We start from the raw sequence: 18,669 nt of genomic DNA, 5'->3' as shown, positions 1-18,669 counted from the left end.
ATCACCCCAATCTATTTTTTGAACATTTTCCTTATACCAGAAAAAGTAAAAATAAGAATAAAAATGAAAGTAAAAAATAACACCCAAATCATCCTCCCCACCTTATTTTTCATTTAGTTTTTGTCCCCATTTTTCTACTCATCCGTCTGCACACTGGATAAAGGGAATGTGATCCACAAGGCTTTCACAATCACACTGTCATCCCTTGTAAGCTACATTGTTATGCAATCAACTTCAAGAGTCAAGGCTACTGGGTTGCAGTTTGATAGTTTCAGGTATTTACTTCCAGCTATTCCAATACCTTAAAACCTAAAAAGAGTTATGTATATAATGCATAAGCGTGCTCACCAGAGTAACCTCTCAACTCCATTTGGAATCTCTCAGCCACTGAAACTTTGTTTCATTTCCCATTCCCCTGTTGGTCAAGAAGATGTTCTCAATCCCATGATGTCGGGTCCAGATTCGTTCTCGGGAGTCATGTCCTCCATTGCCAGGGAGATTTACACTCCTGGGAGTCAGGTCCCACATAGGGAGGAAGGCAATGGATTCACCTGCCAAGTTGGGTTAGCTAGAGAGAGAGGGCCACATCTGAGCAACAAGGAGGTACTCAGGGGGAGATGCTTAGGCACAATTATAAGCAGTTTCAGCCTCTCCTTTGCAGTAACAAGTTCCATAAGGGCAAGCACCAAGATAGAGGGCTTGGTATACAAAACCACCAGTCCTCAGTGCTTGTGAGAACATCAGCAACAATCAAGGTGAGGAAGTCCAACTCTTCTGCATTTTCCCCCAGTTCCTTAGGGGGGCTCTGCATATATATTTTTATTCTCTGCCCAGGTTATTTTGGGATGTGTTGCTATTTCACTCTAACCTGTACAAACCTACCAAGTCTCACTTCCTATTCAAAGTTCCATGTAATTATGGTATTTGAACACACTGTACAAGTTAAACTGTTTAGAAAATATAGATTCTGCACCAAATAAACCTCTTCCCTTTGTCTAACACAGAAGTTGAAGTTTAAAAACACAGTCAGTATCGTCCTTTACTCTTCGGTCCGATTTCCCCTAGTCCTAACTAGATCTGGCCAATTGATTTTTGACAAGGGCACCAAGGTCATTGAATGGAGAAACAATAGCCTCTAGAAAATACGGTGCTGGGAAGTAGAAGAGGATTATGAGTAGATGGCAGAGTAGGAATCTCCAGAAATCAGACCCTCCACCAAAACAACTATTGAGCTATCAGAAACTTTCTGTATCAACTAATTTGAAATTCTGGAGTCTAGTGTAGCATCCAGAGAGGAGCTGGGAAAAGAAGCTGGTAAATTGTAGTAAAAACCAGTAGTTTTCACCTTCCATGTTGTGGCTTCCATCCCCATCCTCCAGCCTTATGGCAGGCAGCAGTGGGGACTGAAACTCAGACATCTCATACAGCTTGCTGGTCCCAAGATGGAACATAAAGACCTGGTCTTAGAAATTCCAGGGTGATGTGGTCTAATTTCTGATCACTGCTTTTGATCAGCTACTTCAGATGGCTGGGGGACAGCTCTGAGGGTGGTGCTTGTTCCAACCACCCTCAGGCAGAGGTGTCAGAGAAAAGTTAAAGACAGTAACCTTCCTCAAAACTATGGAAAACAATTAAAGGGCTGCATTAACTGGGCAAGTGCTGAATCAAGAAAATGCAGCTTCAAATGCCACAGGAAAACTCCTAGCACCCTTGCTGGCCCTTTCCCCACCCCTCCACAATGGAGGGTGGAGCCAGTTTGCACTCCCATTGTGAGTTCCTGGCCATGTTCCAGAGGGAATAGAGTGGCCCCTGTGTGCATACTGGAGTACATGTATGCCAGTGCCAATCTATGGACTGGAAGTCTGAGGAACTGAGCCTGGAAACTTGTCTTGGGCTTGCACTTTCTAAGTTTGTCCTGAGGGCAGAGAAGCAACTTAAAGACTTCTGGGACAGTATAAGAAACAATTAAGTTGCAGAAGTCTGGGGCAAAGGACTACCTGCGTTAAGTCATAGGAGAGAGTACACATGAGGGGGTGAAAGTCTATTTCAAAGAGATTAGAGGGGACATTCAGTTTAAACCCTGTAAATGATAAACAGGGGAATTCCTAAGGCCTCTAGAGAGCATAAACCCAGGAACTCCACACAGGCTCAGATAAAACAGAAGGCCATGCACTTCACATTTGCCTCAGGCTGATCTTCTTGATAAGGGAGCTAAGCTCTCAAAGAGACCAGAGCCAAAGCAGAGACAATTTGCAAAAACAGTGAAAGGTGCTTTTTGCTTTGGTTTGTTTAGATTAGTTCTTGGCATTCAAGAAAATCTCTGTCATATCACAAACTGGATACAAATTTAAGGAACGGATGGCTCAGGTATTAAATGCCAGATTTAACAGTTTAAAATATTAAAATGTACAGTGTTCAACAAATGATTATAAGACTAATGAAGAAGCAGGAAATAAAGATGGCCCATAGAAAGAAACAAGATAAAAATTCAGAAACCATCAATGAAAAGGAGCAGACTTTGGATATATAGGAAAAAGACTTAAAAAAAAAAAATGATCTTCCATATGATGAAGATGATAAAGGAAAACATGGAAAAACAACTAAGTATATGAAGCAAACAATGAATGAACAATATGGGACTCTATTTCAGATTCTCAGAAGAACCAAACAGAAATACTGGAGTTGAAGAACACAGTAACCAAAATGAGAAATTCACTAGAGGATTTCAACAGTAAATTGGAGCTAGCAGAAGAAAGAATCAGTTATCTTGAAGACAAAACAATTGAAATTATTCAGACTGAGGAGCAAAAACAGAAAAAACTAAAAAAAAGTGAGCAGAGCCTAAGAGACCCCTGGGACACCATCAAGCATAACAATATACACATTATGGGATCCCCAGGAGAAGAAAGAGAGAAAGGGGCAAAAGGAATATTCAAAGAAATAATGGCAGAAAACTTCCCAATTTAATGAAGGACATGAATATGCACATTCAAAAGGCCCAACTAACCCCAAACAGGATAACCTCAAAGAGAACCACACCCAGACACATAGTAATCAAACTGTTCAATTACCAGGACAAGGAGAGAGTTCTGAATGCTGCAAGGGAAAAGCAGTGACTTATGTACAAGGGAGTCCTGATAAGATTAAGTGATGATTTCTCATCAGAAACCATGGAGGCAAGAAGGCAGTGATATGAAGTATTTGAAGTGCTGAAAGAAAACAACCAACAATTTTATATCCTGCAAGACTTTCTTTCAAAGTTTTGATTAAGATATTCCCAGATAAGCAAAAGTGCTGAAAGAAAACAACGAAAAATTTTACATTCAGCAATACTTTCTTTCAAAAATGAGAAAAAGAGTAAGACATCCCCAGATAAACAAAACCAGAGGGAGTTCAGTATCACTAGACCTGCCCTACAAAGAATCCTAAAGAGAGTGTGTTCTTCAGACTGAAAGAAAAGGATACTAGACAACGGATCCAAGGAGCATAAGAAAATAAAGATTTCTAGTAAAGGTAACCATATGGGTAATTATAAATGCTAGTACTACTGTATTGTACTTTTTGGTATGTAACTCCACTAAGCTTGTGAAAAGAATATCAACATCATTATCCATCAGGGGAATGCAAATCAAAACCATACTGAGAGCTTTTCACACCCACTAGAATGGCTACTATTAAAAAAAAAAAAAACAACAGAAAATTGCAAGTGTTGGAGAGGATGTGGAGAAATAGGAACACTTTTTCATTTCTGGTGGGAAAGTAAAATGGTGCAATGGTGCAGTCACTGTGGAAGACAGTTTGGCAGTTCCTCAGAAACTAAGTAGAGATATACTATATACCTGGCAATTCTCCTACTAGGTATATATGAAAAGAATTGAAAACAGGAACTCAAACAGATGTTTTGTGCAATGTTCATAACAGCATTATTCACAATTGTCAAATGATGGAAACAACCCAAGTGTCCGACCAATGAATGGATAAATTAAAGGTGTTATATACATACAATGGAATATTATTCAGCCATGAAAAAGAATGAAGTTCTGATACATGCTACAACATGAATGTGCCTTGAAGACATTGTGTTGAGTGAAATAAGCCAGACACAAATGACCCTGATATAAAATAATTGGAATAAGCAAATTCATAGCATTGGAAAGTAGAATACAGGTTACCATGAGCTGGGTGGGAGTAGGGAATAAGGAGTTAATGCTTAGTTGGTACAGAATTTCTGTTAAAGAGGATGGAAATTTTTTGGTAATGGATGGTGGTGATGGTAGCACAAATTGTGAATATAATTAGTAGCACAGATTATATATTTTAATGTGGTTAAATGGAGGGAATTGAATTGTGTATATGTTACTAGAATACAATTTTTTAGAAAATCTGTGGACCTGTTTAACACTAAGAGTCAACCCTAATATAAACTATGGACTATAGTTAATAGTACAATTATAAAAATGTTATTTCATGAATTGTAACAAAGGTACCACTAATGCAGGCATTAATAATAGTTGGGGAGGGGGACTATATGGGAATTCTATATTTTCTGACTGATTTTTCTATAAATCTAGAAATTCTCTAAAAAAATAATTATATTAAAAAAAAACACATCAACCCAGACTCTTAACAACAGCAACTGCCATTTATTTTTCAGACACTATTCTAAGATCTTTAAAATTGGTGACTTCAGTTGTCACGGCAATCCTATATAATAATATAATAATACCTATGTAAGTTTTGTGTGTCAGGATGTTCTCAGTGTTTAGCACAAAATACTTACTTGATAAGTGTTTTTAAATCAATATTGAATAAAAAAATCAAGACTCAGAGAGGCCAAAGGCTAAACCAAACCTAAAAGTTATTTATGATTTAGGTAATGTATGAAATATCAGATGCTGTCATAAGGAATTTGGATTCTGCATGGTAAGATAGGCAGTTGAAAGCTCTAGACAGGCTTTAAGCAGGAAAATCACATGATTAGATTTGATTCAGTGAAGGATAGATGATAAGGATCATGTCTGCATTCAGGGAGGTGAATTAGGAGATAATTCAATTGTCCGAGTAAGAAATTATAATGACCAGAATGGTGGCAGAGGCAGCAGGAAGAGGAAATGGGACAGAGAGTTCTGAGAGCTATCGAGGGAAACAAATAGAGATGTCTTTGTTCTGAAAAAAAGGTTCAGAGTCAAAATGTAATTATAATATCTTTGAGCCCTAGCATCATAGAGATGAAATGAGGTAACTGTGATCATGTAAAATGATCAGTAAATATAAATATGATTTGAAAAGAAGAACTCAGAAAATGTATTAACAATAGAGGGCAGTGTAAAAAGTAATAAATTAAAGGGAACTGTGGGGAAATCATGAAATGCAAGCCTATGCTTCCACAGAATTTTAAAGAGAGAAACTGGCTGTGCTTTAAAAGGCCATATGTACTTCAGAAGATGTTTAAAAGATGAATTCTGTAAAATGAAGTTTGAATTAGTTAGAACACCTAAATTTTGCTATCTTAACTTTGTATACAGTGACATGATCTGTAATTCTAAATATGGAAACCTTGATGAATCAGATCCTTCCATATACTGAATTGTGTGTGTGTGTGTACTCTGGGTATTGGAGGAAAATCACTGACAAGTTCAGAGGAATTTCATTGTTTTTTAAATAAAATCATCCAGGGTGTATCCTGAAGACAGTGGAGGTATTCATTCAATAATTTATATTTTATACATCTTTGGTATCATAAAACGAGATAAGAAATTCAGAATTCTACCATAAGGTATAGAAGCTGGTTTAATAAAAAAAAAAAAAAGTTATAATTTCATACTTGAAAAGGCTTAAATGTTGATATATGTATTTTAGAAAATTTTCTGTGAACATTAAAAAAATTCTTTAATGAAACAAAAGGAATGGAATTTATCAAAATACTCCGTTTTAACTGAACTCTTACTTTGTTTTGCTGCTTCTGTTTTTCTTTTCATTCACTAATGTATCATTACAGCAGTGAAACAGACACAAGGGTGGAAGGGGTTAAATCAATCAATAAGCAGTCTTTTAGTACCAAAAAGTCTGAGCCCAATCACATTCAATAGTTCTGTTTTGAGTTAGGTGGGACATGCTCTCTTTGGCTTGTATTTTAATAGGTGGAAAAAGTCGTTTGAGATGATTTCAGTTTCTGCACGAGTCTGAAAGAACAGGAACTATTTCTCAACAATTTATATTCAAGACAGGTAGCTTTTTCTTGATGTATGTGTTATTTTTTGATAGTCATAGTTTGAGTTTATTTCCTTTTAGTTCATGATGAATCAGCTGGGTCAAAATTTAGGACAAGTTGTGCAATTCAGTTTGATTTTGAGACTGCTGTGGTATTCCTCTGTTTACGGTTTACTTCTTTATATTTCACAGTGAGGTCGTCTGAATAAAATTAATAATAAGCTGTTGCTCATTTGTTTATGGATATTTTAGAGCTCTCAAGTATGAACTATAGTTTTTCTAGCATTTGATTTAACATTTTAAACTCTTTTTTTAAGGGTTTCCAACTGTGTTTTATTTCAGTTTCCAATATTATCAGCAATGATACAGGAGTAATTCAGGCACATACATCTCCTTAAATAATTCAGAGAGAAAATGAGCTATGTCAAGCATGTCTTGTGCTCAAGCAAATGACCATGAAAAAAGAACAAAGTTAGCAGCATTCAGTTAAAGTGCTTTTTGCCAAACTTCTTTCGGAAAGGGTCTCTCCTTTCCGAAATAAAAATATTATTTTTATAATAAATTTATAAATTTTATATTACTGGTATAAATTTAATATTACTTATTGAGTAAGAAGCTCAAAATTCTATTTGTCCCCCATGGGCTAATAATTTAAAGTCTTTTCTATAAATATTTTAGGTTTCTGTTTTCTTGTGCATAAATATTTTCCTTAATAAAGTCTTTAGTCATATTTTAAAGAAAATATTCCACTAAAGTGTTCCTGAAAATTGTTACAAATTTTAAAAAGGTAGTAAATCAAATGGAATGAGTGTAATATTTTTAAAACTGCTTTTAAAAGTTGTATCTTTATTATTTAATGAATGTCTAATTGCTCTTATTATCAAAATAGTACCTAGAATTCAATCTTTAGAGGTAGACATGTTACATGGAAATTCATGATTTTATGTTATTTAAAGAAATACAATTTTTAAATTTGTTATTAGGAATAGCTCTTTGCTGATTTCAAGATAAAACATCAAGAAGATTTAAAACTTTAAATATGCGAATCTACTGGCAGGTAAAAAATATATCAAATGTTAGTTGTGTTTTTTTTTCTTCTAGCAAAGATCCACACTCCTCTTCCTGCTGTATTTTATATCTCAGGTTTGGTTGCATCATTCTTCTAATCACTCTCATTTCCACAGGTGGGAAATTGCTAAAACCTTGCAGATTTTGTCTCCTAAATAGTTCTTAAATCTCTTCCCTTTTCTCCACCACTGCCCAAGTTTAGGTTCTCCTCATATCTCCCCCAGAGAACTTCCTGGCCTCCTAATTGTTCTCAAAACCTACAGTATCATCACCTTCAAGTCCATCTTCTAATAGACACCCTCTGCGTGAGTCTCTAACATAAGACATGTCAGTAGACCCCCATCAACTATAATACTACAGCTGAGGGTTTTAACACCACAGGTCCCTCTTCCTACTTCTCCTGACTTGTCATTTTCCTCACTTCACATTCTGGTTATATCAAATTTGCTTGTAGTTTTGCATACAGGCTTTGTAGTTTCCCCTCTCTTTACGATTGCCCATGCTGTTCCCTTTGCTTAAAGTGATCCCTATTTCCCAAATCTCTTTTTCCTGGAAAGCACCTATTCAGCCCTTGAGGCCCATTTCTCAGCTTACTTCTTTCAAGAAGCTATTCATGGAACCCGCCTCACCAGACTGTGTTAGGAAAATTTTCTCTGTATTCTCAGTGCCTCCATCACTGCACCAACCATGTTTTTCTGTAATTATGTGCTTAAGTTCTATCTCCTCCAGCAAACTGTAGCAGAAATGATTCAGAGATAAGGGGAGAGAGAGGATTTCTTAACTTGTATCATTGAAGACTTTGTTTCTTCTAGGACAATAAAAAATCATTTTTAAGCTAAAAGCAAAAATAATATATAAAACCATCTCAAAGAAACTTAAATTATTTCATAAGTAAAGATTTACAAAGCTATTAGTAAAGAGAAGCTTGGCAGCTGTTTTTGTATGTGTGTGTGTGTGTGTGTGTGTGTGGTTGTGAAGACAAAGGGAATATATATATATATATGCAGGTAATAAGACTACTTTGCAGATTTCAGAAGACGTATACAAACACATCTACATGTAATAAAATCAGTAGAGTCCAAAAACAAAATTTTGAGTGGAAAAGAAAGTAATAAGCAGAATGAAACTTATAGCACAATATTGTTTAGGTCCATCATAAATAAATAAAAAGTAATACCAGATATTTACATGGCTATACCTTTATATAAAAATTAATGTAAATAAATATATGGAAGTTGGATTAAAAGGATATACAGTAAATACACAGGATTGAGTAGCTATGTTTGGGAGGGTGATGAGATAAAGTAAATAGAATGAAAAGGAAAAATATAAACAAAATAAAATAGCAACAAGGGGGAGTCCTTGCAGAGATGGGAGCTATTTAGGAGCTTCTGTGCTGAACTGAGGAGGGTGAGAAACACAATTCCAAGCACCTGAAGTTTAAAAAGAATAGAGGGAGGCGGGGCAAGATGGCAGACTGGTGAGCTGTATGTTTTAGTTACTCCTCCAGGAAAGTAGGTAAAAAGCCAGGAACTGCGTGGACTGGACACCACAGAGCAATCTGTCTTTGGGCATACTTCATACAACACTCATGAAAACGTGGAACTGCTGAGATCAGCGAAATCTGTAAGTTTTTGCGGCCAGGGGACCCGCGCCCCTCCCTGCCAGGCTCAGTCCCGGGGGAGGAGGGGCTGTCAGCTCCAGGAAGGAGAAGGGAGAATTGCAGTGGCTGCTCTCATCGGAAACTCATTCTACTGATTCAAACTCCAACCATAGATAGAGTGAGGCCAGACACCAGAGACTCTGAGAGCAGCCAGCCCAGCAGAGAGGAGACGGGCATAGAAGGAAAACAACACGAGAAGCTCCAAAGTAAAAGCAGAGGATTTTTGGAGTTCTGGTGAACACAGAAAGGGGAAGGGCGGAGATCAGGCCTTGAGGCGCATATGCAAATCCCGAAGCAAGGCTGATCTCTCTGCCCAGGGCACCTTTCCTTAATGGCCCTGGTTGCTTTGTCTATTAGCATTTCAATAACCCATTAGATCTCTGAGGAGGGCCGTTTTGTTTTTTTTTTTTTTTTTTTTTTTTAAAATCCTTTTTGCTTTTTCTAAAACAATTACTCTAAGAAGCTCAATACAGAAAGCTTCAAAGAATTGAAATTTGGGCACGTCAAGTCAAGAGCAGAAATAAGAGAGCTCTGAGACAAAAGGCAATAATCCAGTGGCTGAGAAAATTCACTAAACAACACAACTTCCCAAGAAAAGGGGGGTGTCCGCTCACAGCCACCATCCTGGTGGACAGGAAACACTCCTGCCCATCGCCAGCCCCATAGCCCAGAGCTGCCCCAGACAACCCAGTGTGACGGAAGTGCTTCAAATAACAGGCACACACCACAAAACTGGGCGTGGACATTAGCCTTCCCTGCAACCTCAGCTGAATGTCCCAGAGCTGGGAAGGGGGAGCAGTGTGAATTAACAGAGCCCCATTCAGCCATCATTTGAGCAGACTGGGAGCCTCCCAACACAGCCCAGCAGCCCAGAACTGCCCTGGGGGGACGGCACTCACCTGTGACATAGCACAGTCATCCCTCAACAGAGGACCCGGGGTGCACAGCCTGGAAGAGGGGCCCACTTGCAAGTCTCAGGAGCCATACGCCAATACCAAAGACTTGTGGGTCAGTGGCAGAGACAAACTGTGGCAGGACTGAACTGAAGGATTAGACTATTGCAGTAGCTTTAAAACTCTAGGATCATCAGGGAGATTTGATTGTTAGGGCCACCCCCCCTCCCCGACTGCCCAGAAACACGCCCCACATACAGGGCAGGCAACACCAACTACACACGCAAGCTTGGGACACCAATTGGGCCCCACAAGACTCACTCCCCCACTCACCAAAAAGGCTAAGCAGGGGAGATCTGGCTTGTGGAGAACAGGTGGCTCGTGGACGCCACCTGCTGGTTAGTTAGAGAAAGTGTACTCCACGAAGCTGTAGATCTGATAAATTAGAGATAAGGACTTCAACTGGTCTACAAACCCTAAAAGAACCCTATCAAGGACAGCAAATGCCACGAGGCCAAAAACAACAGAAAATTATAAAGCATATGAAAAAACCAGACGATATGGATAACCCAAGCCCAAGCACCCAAATCAAAAGACCAGAAGAGACACACCTAGAGCAGCTACTCAAAGAACTAAAGATGAACAATGAGACCCTAGTACGGGATATGAAGGAAATCAAGAAGACCCTAGAAGAGCATAAAGAAGACATTGCAAGACTAAATAAAAAAATGGATGATCTTATGGAAATTAAAGAAACTGTTGACCAAATTAAAAAGATTCTGGACACTCATAGTACAAGACTAGAGGAAGTTGAACAACGAATCAGTGACCTGGAAGATGACAGAATGGAAAATGAAAGCATAAAAGAAAGAATGGGGAAAAAAATTGAAAAACTCGAAATGGACCTCAGGGATATGATAGATAATATGAAGCGTCCGAATATAAGACTCATTGGTGTCCCAGAAGGGGAAGAAAAGGGTAAAGGTCTAGGAAGAGTATTCAAAGAAATTGTTGGGGAAAACTTCCCAAATCTTCTAAACAACATAAATACACAAATCATAAATGCTCAGCGAACTCCAAATAGAATAAATCCAAAAAAACCCACTCCGAGACATATACTGATCACACTGTCAAACATAGAAGAGAAGGAGCAAGTTCTGAAAGCAGCAAGAGAAAAGCAATTCACCACATACAAAGGAAACAGCATAAGACTAAGTAGTGACTACTCAGCAGCCACCATGGAGGCGAGAAGGCAATGGCACGATATATTTAAAATTCTGAGAGAGAGGAATTTCCAGCCAAGAATACTTTATCCAGCAAAGCTCTCCTTCAAATTTGAGGGAGAGCTTAAATTTTTCACAGACAAAGAAATGCTGAGAGAATTTGCTAACAAGAGACCTGCCCTACTGGAGATACTAAAGGGAGCCCTACAGACAGAGAAACAAAGACAGGACAGAGAGACTTGGAGAAAGGTTCAGTACTAAAGAGATTCGGTATGGGTACAATAAAGGATATTAATAGAGAGAGGGAAAAATATGGCAAACATAATCCAAAGGATAAGATGGCCGATTCAAGAAATGCCTTCACGGTTTTAACGTTGAATGTAAATGGATTAAACTCCCCAATTAAAAGATATAGATTCGCAGAATGGATCAAAAAAAATGAACCATCAATATGTTGCATACAAGAGACTCATCTTAGACACAGGGACACAAAGAAATTGAAAGTGAAAGGATGGAAAAAAATATTTCATGCAAGCTACAGCCAAAAGAAAGCAGGTGTAGCAATATTAATCTCAGATAAAATAGACTTCAAATGCAGGGATGTTTTGAGAGACAAAGAAGGCCACTACATACTAATAAAAGGGGCAATTCAGCAAGAAGAAATAACAATCGTAAATGTCTATGCACCCAATCAAGGTGCCACAAAATACATGAGAGAAACATTGGCAAAACTAAAGGAAGCAATTGATGTTTCCACAATAATTGTGGGAGACTTCAGCACATCACTCTCTCCTATAGATAGATCAACCAGACAGAAGACCAATAAGGAAATTGAAAACCTAAACAATCTGATAAATGAATTAGATTTAACAGACATCTACAGGACATTACATCCCAAATCACCAGGATACACATACTTTTCTAGTGCCCACGGAACTTTCTCCAGAATAGATCATATGCTGGGACATAAAACAAGCCTCAATAAATTTAAAAAGATTGAAATTATTCAAAGCACATTCTCTGACCACAATGGAATACAATTAGAAGTCAATAACCATCAGAGACTTAGAAAATTCACAAATACCTGGAGGTTAAACAACACACTCCTAAACAATCAGTGGGTTAAAGAAGAAATAGCAAGAGAAATTGCTAAATATATAGAGACGAATGAAAATGAGAACACAACATACCAAAACCTATGGGATGCAGCAAAAGCAGTGCTAAGGGGGAAATTTATAGCACTAAACGCATATATTAAAAAGGAAGAAAGAGCCAAAATCAAAGAACTAATGGATCAACTGAAGAAGCTAGAAAATGAACAGCAAACCAATCCTAAACCAAGTAGAAGAAAAGAAATAACAAGGATTAAAGCAGAAATAAATGACATAGAGAACAAAAAAACAATAGAAAGGATAAATATCACCAAAAGTTGGTTCTTTGAGAAGATCAACAAGATTGACAAGCCCCTAGCTAGACTGACAAAATCAAAAAGAGAGAAGACCCATATAAACAAAATAATGAATGAAAAAGGTGACATAACTGCAGATCCTGAAGAAATTAAAAAAATTATAAGAGGATATTATGAACAACTGTATGGCAACAAACTGGATAATGTAGAAGAAATGGACAATTTCCTGGAAACGTATGAACAACCTAGACTGACCAGAGAAGAAATAGAAGACCTCAACCAACCCATCACAAGCAAAGAGATCCAATCAGTCATCAAAAATCTTCCCACAAATAAATGCCCAGGGCCAGATGGCTTCACAGGGGAATTCTACCAAACTTTCCAGAAAGAACTGACACCAATCTTACTCAAACTCTTTCAAAACATTGAAAAAAATGGAACACTACCTAACTCATTTTATGAAGCTAACATCAATCTAATACCAAAACCAGGCAAAGATGCTACAAAAAAGGAAAACTACCGGCCAATCTCCCTAATGAATATAGATGCAAAAATCCTCAACAAAATACTTGCAAATCGAATCCAAAGACACATTAAAAAAATCATACACCATGACCAAGTGGGGTTCATTCCAGGCATGCAAGGATGGTTCAACATAAGAAAAACAATCAATGTATTACAACACATTAAAAACTCGAAAGGGAAAAATCAATTGATCATCTCAATAGATGCTGAAAAAGCATTTGACAAAATCCAACATCCCTTTTTGATAAAAACACTTCAAAAGGTAGGAATTGAAGGAAACTTCCTCAACATGATAAAGAGCATATATGAAAAACCCACAGCCAGCATAGTACTCAATGGTGAGAGACTGAAAGCCTTCCCTCTAAGATCAGGAACAAGACAAGGATGCCCGCTGTCACCACTGTTATTCAACATTGTGCTGGAAGTGCTAGCCAGGGCAATCCGGCAAGACAAAGAAATAAAAGGCATCCAAATTGGAAAAGAAGAAGTAAAACTGTCATTGTTTGCAGATGATATGATCTTATATCTAGAAAACCCTGAGAAATCAACGATACACCTACTAGAGCTAATAAACAAATTTAGCAAAGTAGCGGGATACAAGATTAATGCACATAAGTCAGTAATGTTTCTATATGCTAGAAATGAACAAACTGAAGAGACACTCAAGAAAAAGATACCATTTTCAATAGCAACTAAAAAAATCAAGTACCTAGGAATCAACTTAACCAAAGATGTAAAAGACCTATACAAAGAAAACTACATAACTCTACTAAAAGAAATAGAAGGGGACCTTAAAAGATGGAAAAATATTCCATGTTCATGGATAGGAAGGCTAAATGTCATTAAGATGTCAATTCTACCCAAACTCATCTACAGATTCAATGCAATCCCAATCAAAATTCCAACAACCTACTTTGCAGACTTGGAAAAGCTAGTTATCAAATTTATTTGGAAAGGGAAGATGCCTCGAATTGCTAAAGACACTCTAAAAAAGAAAAACGAAGTGGGAGGACTTACACTCCCTGACTTTGAAGCTTATTATAAAGCCACAGTTGCCAAGACAGCATGGTACTGGCACAAAGATAGACATATAGATCAATGGAATCGAATTGAGAATTCAGAGATAGACCCTCAGATCTATGGCCGACTGATCTTTGATAAGGCCCCCAAAGTCACCGAACTGAGCCATAATGGTCTTTTCAACAAATGGGGCTGGGAGAGTTGGATATCCATATCCAAAAGAATGAAAGAGGACCCCTACCTCACCCCCTACACAAAAATTAACTCAAAATGGACCAAAGATCTCAATATAAAAGAAAGTACCATAAAACTCCTAGAAGATAATGTAGGAAAACATCTTCAAGACCTTGTATTAGGAGGCCACTTCCTAGACTTTACACCCAAAGCACAAGCAACAAAAGAGAAAATAGATAAATGGGAACTCCTCAAGCTTAGAAGTTTCTGCACCTCAAAGGAATTTCTCAAAAAGGTAAAGAGGCAGCCAACTCAATGGGAAAAAATTTTTGGAAACCATGTATCTGACAAAAGACTGATATCTTGCATATACAAAGAAATCCTACAACTCAATGACAATAGTACAGACAGCCCAATTATAAAATGGGCAAAAGATATGAGGGGACAGTTCTCTGAAGAGGAAATGCGGATGGCCGGGAAACACATGAAGAAATGTTCAGCTTCACTAGCTATTAGAGAGATGCAAATTAAGACCACAATGAGATACCATCTAACACCGGTTAGAATGGCTGCCATTAAACAAACAGGAAACTACAAATGCTGGAGGGGATGTGGAGAAATTGGAACTCTTATTCATTGTTGGTGGGACTGTATAATGGTTCAGCCACTCTGGAAGTCAGTCTGGCAGTTCCTTAGAAAACTAGATATAGAGCTACCATTCGATCCAGCGATTGCACTCCTCGGTATATACCCGGAAGATCGGAAAGCAGTGACACGAACAGATATCTGCACGCCAATGTTCATAGCAGCATTATTCACAATTGCCAAGAGATGGAAACAACCCAAATGTCCTTCAACAGATGAGTGGATAAATAAAATGTGGTATATACACACGATGGAATACTACGCGGCAGTAAGAAGGAACGATCTGGTGAAACATATGACAACATGGATGAACCTTGAAGACATAATGCTGAGCGAAATAAGCCAGGCACAAAAAGAGAAATATTATATGCTACCACTAATGTGAACTTTGAAAAATGTAAAACAAATGGTTTATAATGTAGAATGTAGGGGAACTAGCAGTAGAGAGCAATTAAGGAAGGGGGAACAATAATCCAGGAAGAACAGATAAGCTATTTGGCGTTCTGGGGATGCCCAGAAATGACTATGGTCTGTTAATTTCTGATGGTTGTAGTAGGAACAAGTTCACTGAAATGTTGCTATATTATGTAACTTTCTTGGGGTAAAGTAGGAACATGTTGGAAGTTAAGCAGTTATCTTAGGTTAGTTGTCTTTTTCTTACTCCCTTGCTATGGTCTCTTTGAAATGCTCTTTTATTGTATGTTTGTTTTCTTTTTAACTTTTTTTTTTCATACAGGTGATTTGAAAAAAGAAGGGAAAGTTAAAAAAAAAAAAAAAAAAAAAAAAAAAAAAAAAAAAAAAATAAAAAAAAAAAAAAAAAAAAAAAAAAAAAAAAAAAAAAAGAATAGAAGGTGGAAGTAGGAAATACCATGGCCTGGGAAGGCTCTGCTTAAAGGTAAAATTTGAGTAAACACAGAAGGAGATGAGGGAGAGAGTAGTGAATATCTGGGGCAAGAGTGTTCACGGCAGAACAACAAAAAAAGAACAAATGGCAAAACATTCCTGGCATTTCCAAGAAGAGGACAGTGTGGCTGGAGTAGAGTGGGTGAGGTTGAGAATGGTAGTCGGTCAGGTCAGAGTGGGAACAGGGGGCCTGCAAACCACTATAAAAACCATGCCTGCTCTTGAGAGTGGCATGGGACATCATTGAAGAATTTTTAGTAGAATTTTATATTTTACAAGAATCACCCAGACTTCTCTTTTGAAAATATTCTGAAGGGAAGCAAGGGTCAAAAAGATAGAGCTGATGGGCATTTGTCACAATTATCCAGGAAAGAGATGATGTCTTGGGCTGGGTGTATGGTCTAATGTAGTGAGAAATAATCACTCTGGATATTGTTTGGGGATTCACATATGTGTAGCAATGGTGCTAAAGTGAAGGGAATGATAATCATCAGATTAATAATGCTTACTTTCTGGGGAAAGAGAGGGAAGTAATTGGGGGAAGTGTAATACAGCTGGCTTCATCTGAATTTATGAATTTATTTATTTCTTAAGCTGGCCAGTCATTATATGAAGGTTTATTGTATATTCTTTATACTCCCTTATGTTTAACTATCTTTTAATAAATATAAAACAGTATTGAGTCATTTTTGCATTGATTTTTCCCCATTATATCCAGGGTGTGATTTTTTCATATGATATTTCTTTAACTAAATGTATGTGACACAGTATCTTTCATTGGTAAGTAACAGAAACACAACGCAAATAACGTTTAAAGAGGAAAGCTTATTGGTTATCATAATTGAGAAAATCGTAGGTGGAAATGGCCACAGAAAATACTAGCTTCTGTTCTGTTTTAGTTTCTCCACTGTTTGCTGGTGTTTTCTCTGGGTCTTAGTTTACCTGGTGTTAAAGTAAACACTACAAAATGGGTTGGCTTAACTACAGGAATGTATTGGCTCACATTTTCAGAAACTAGAAGGCTTGCTCCCTCCTAGGGTCTGTATTTTCCTACTGGCCGGCAATCTTTGGATTCTTTGACTTTTCTGTCACATGACAGTGCAGGTGGTGGCATTTTGTTTCCTTCTGGGTTCCGTTGATATCCACCTTGTGGCTGCTCTCTGTGGCTTCTCCTGCTAAAACAGTCTTTGTTTATAAGGACTTCAGCCATGTTGGATTAAGGGCCGCCTTCATTTAATTTGGGCACACCTTAATCTATAACATCTTCCAAAGGTCCTATTTACCAAATGGTTCACACCCACAGGAGCAGGAGCTGGGACCTGAACATGCCCTTTGCGGAGGACGTGATTCAGTTCCCAACACTCTATGTATTAGCCTGGTCTCAGGCTGCTCCATGAGTCCACGGACAGAGCTGCTGGCTGCTCAGGGACATAGTTTTAAGTTCTTGATCCAAAGGCAAGACAGAATCTCTCTCACAACACCATCAGTGACACACTCTGATTTTTCCTATGTGGGTCAAATGCCTATCTCTGGAAAAATCATTGTGACAAAGAAAATTGAGTAAGATGATTTCCAGCCTGACAGACCTACATAGATTAGGGGCAGGTATTTCCTAAAAAATTGGTGGAAGAGAAAAAGGGATAAGAGATTTTTGTTAGAGTATCTAACTCTCAAATATGCCCTGAAATCTTCGAATCTAAATAGAGCAGTCAGGGCTGTTGCAAAAACAAAACAAAACAAAACAAAACAAAAAACAAAACCCTTGCACAGATCTAGAAAATTATATGAAAAGAAAGGGGAAATGTGAACAGTAGGGTTTTAAAAAATATATAAGTAATGTAAAAAATAGTAATAAAAAGAATGGTAACTCTATAAAAAATAGAAACTTTAGAAGAGCTTTGCTTGAAATGACAAAAACAGCAGGGCTTATAATAAATTTCTGAAATGAGTTTTGATATTTTATATTAATGTGAAAGAGTTTAAATGTTCATCAAGAATGGATGAATAATTCATTTAATATAGCATTTCCCAATGTTGCGTTTCTGTTTCCAGAAATTATATCCAGTCATGGAAATGGTTATTTCTTTCTATTAAAACAAGTTTTTAGATCAAAATGTAACAAAGTTGTTTAATTAAATTTTATGTAAAAAATGTTCAGAAGTATGAGTTCCTCTTACCTGGAAAAGAAACTTTTTGTAAAGTCATTTGGGTAAATTTCTATTAAAAAACCTATCAAGCCATTGCCTTTATAACTTTTCAAAACTATTGCTTATTATTTATTTGATTTTTTGAAAACTTATTAGTGTTTTGAAAATTTAAAAATAATTTACTCTTGGTTCTTTTTTCTGAGAAAACTCAATCCTCTCAAGCTACTATTAATGAAATACTTTAATTTGAGTCTGTTTTCAAGGATTATTTCACTATGGAGCCAAAGTCATATTCCAATTTTTGCAATACCCAATTTTATACACTTAAAATATTATGGCCATTCTGAATATTATGATTCATCCATTTCCTATAATTTTAACTTCACTATGAAATTAAAGGAAATCTGATAATAATTTCAAGGGTAATAATTCCAAGAATTTTTGTATCATTAAAGTTGGTAATTTTTAAATTACTTATTTTATTAAAGATCTCCCATCACCTATCTGCATCATTTGAAGAAAATGCCTGGCATATGTGAGATAAAAAGAGTGATAATACAGTTTGTTTGTAACTACTTATTCACAGTATCACTACATAAAGTGAGCATAAAGAGAGTATAAAGGACACTTTTATTTTGGTGTTCAAGCACTTGGGGGATGATAACTACTTTTTATTAGAAAGGTGCATGGGGAGAGGGTGGTGCTTAACTTCAGTCAGTTGTAAAGAATCTAGAATTTGGTAGCAAGATTTTAAAGGAGGTGGAGAGTAGTAGCAATAGGCCACAGAACA

General features: G+C 37.1%; 1 protein-coding gene across 2 annotated transcripts in view; it reads left to right on the top strand.

Moving 5' to 3' along the window:
* The window catches only part of PCLO (piccolo presynaptic cytomatrix protein), a 460,751-nt gene that overhangs the window by 395,641 nt on the left and 46,441 nt on the right, over positions 1 to 18,669 (top strand). The window lies entirely within an intron of this gene.

Source organism: Choloepus didactylus, chromosome 5 (genome assembly GCF_015220235.1).
Source record: "Choloepus didactylus isolate mChoDid1 chromosome 5, mChoDid1.pri, whole genome shotgun sequence".
NCBI classification, from domain to species: Eukaryota; Metazoa; Chordata; class Mammalia; order Pilosa; family Megalonychidae; genus Choloepus; species Choloepus didactylus.
This window is presented reverse-complemented; position numbering and strand designations above follow the sequence as displayed.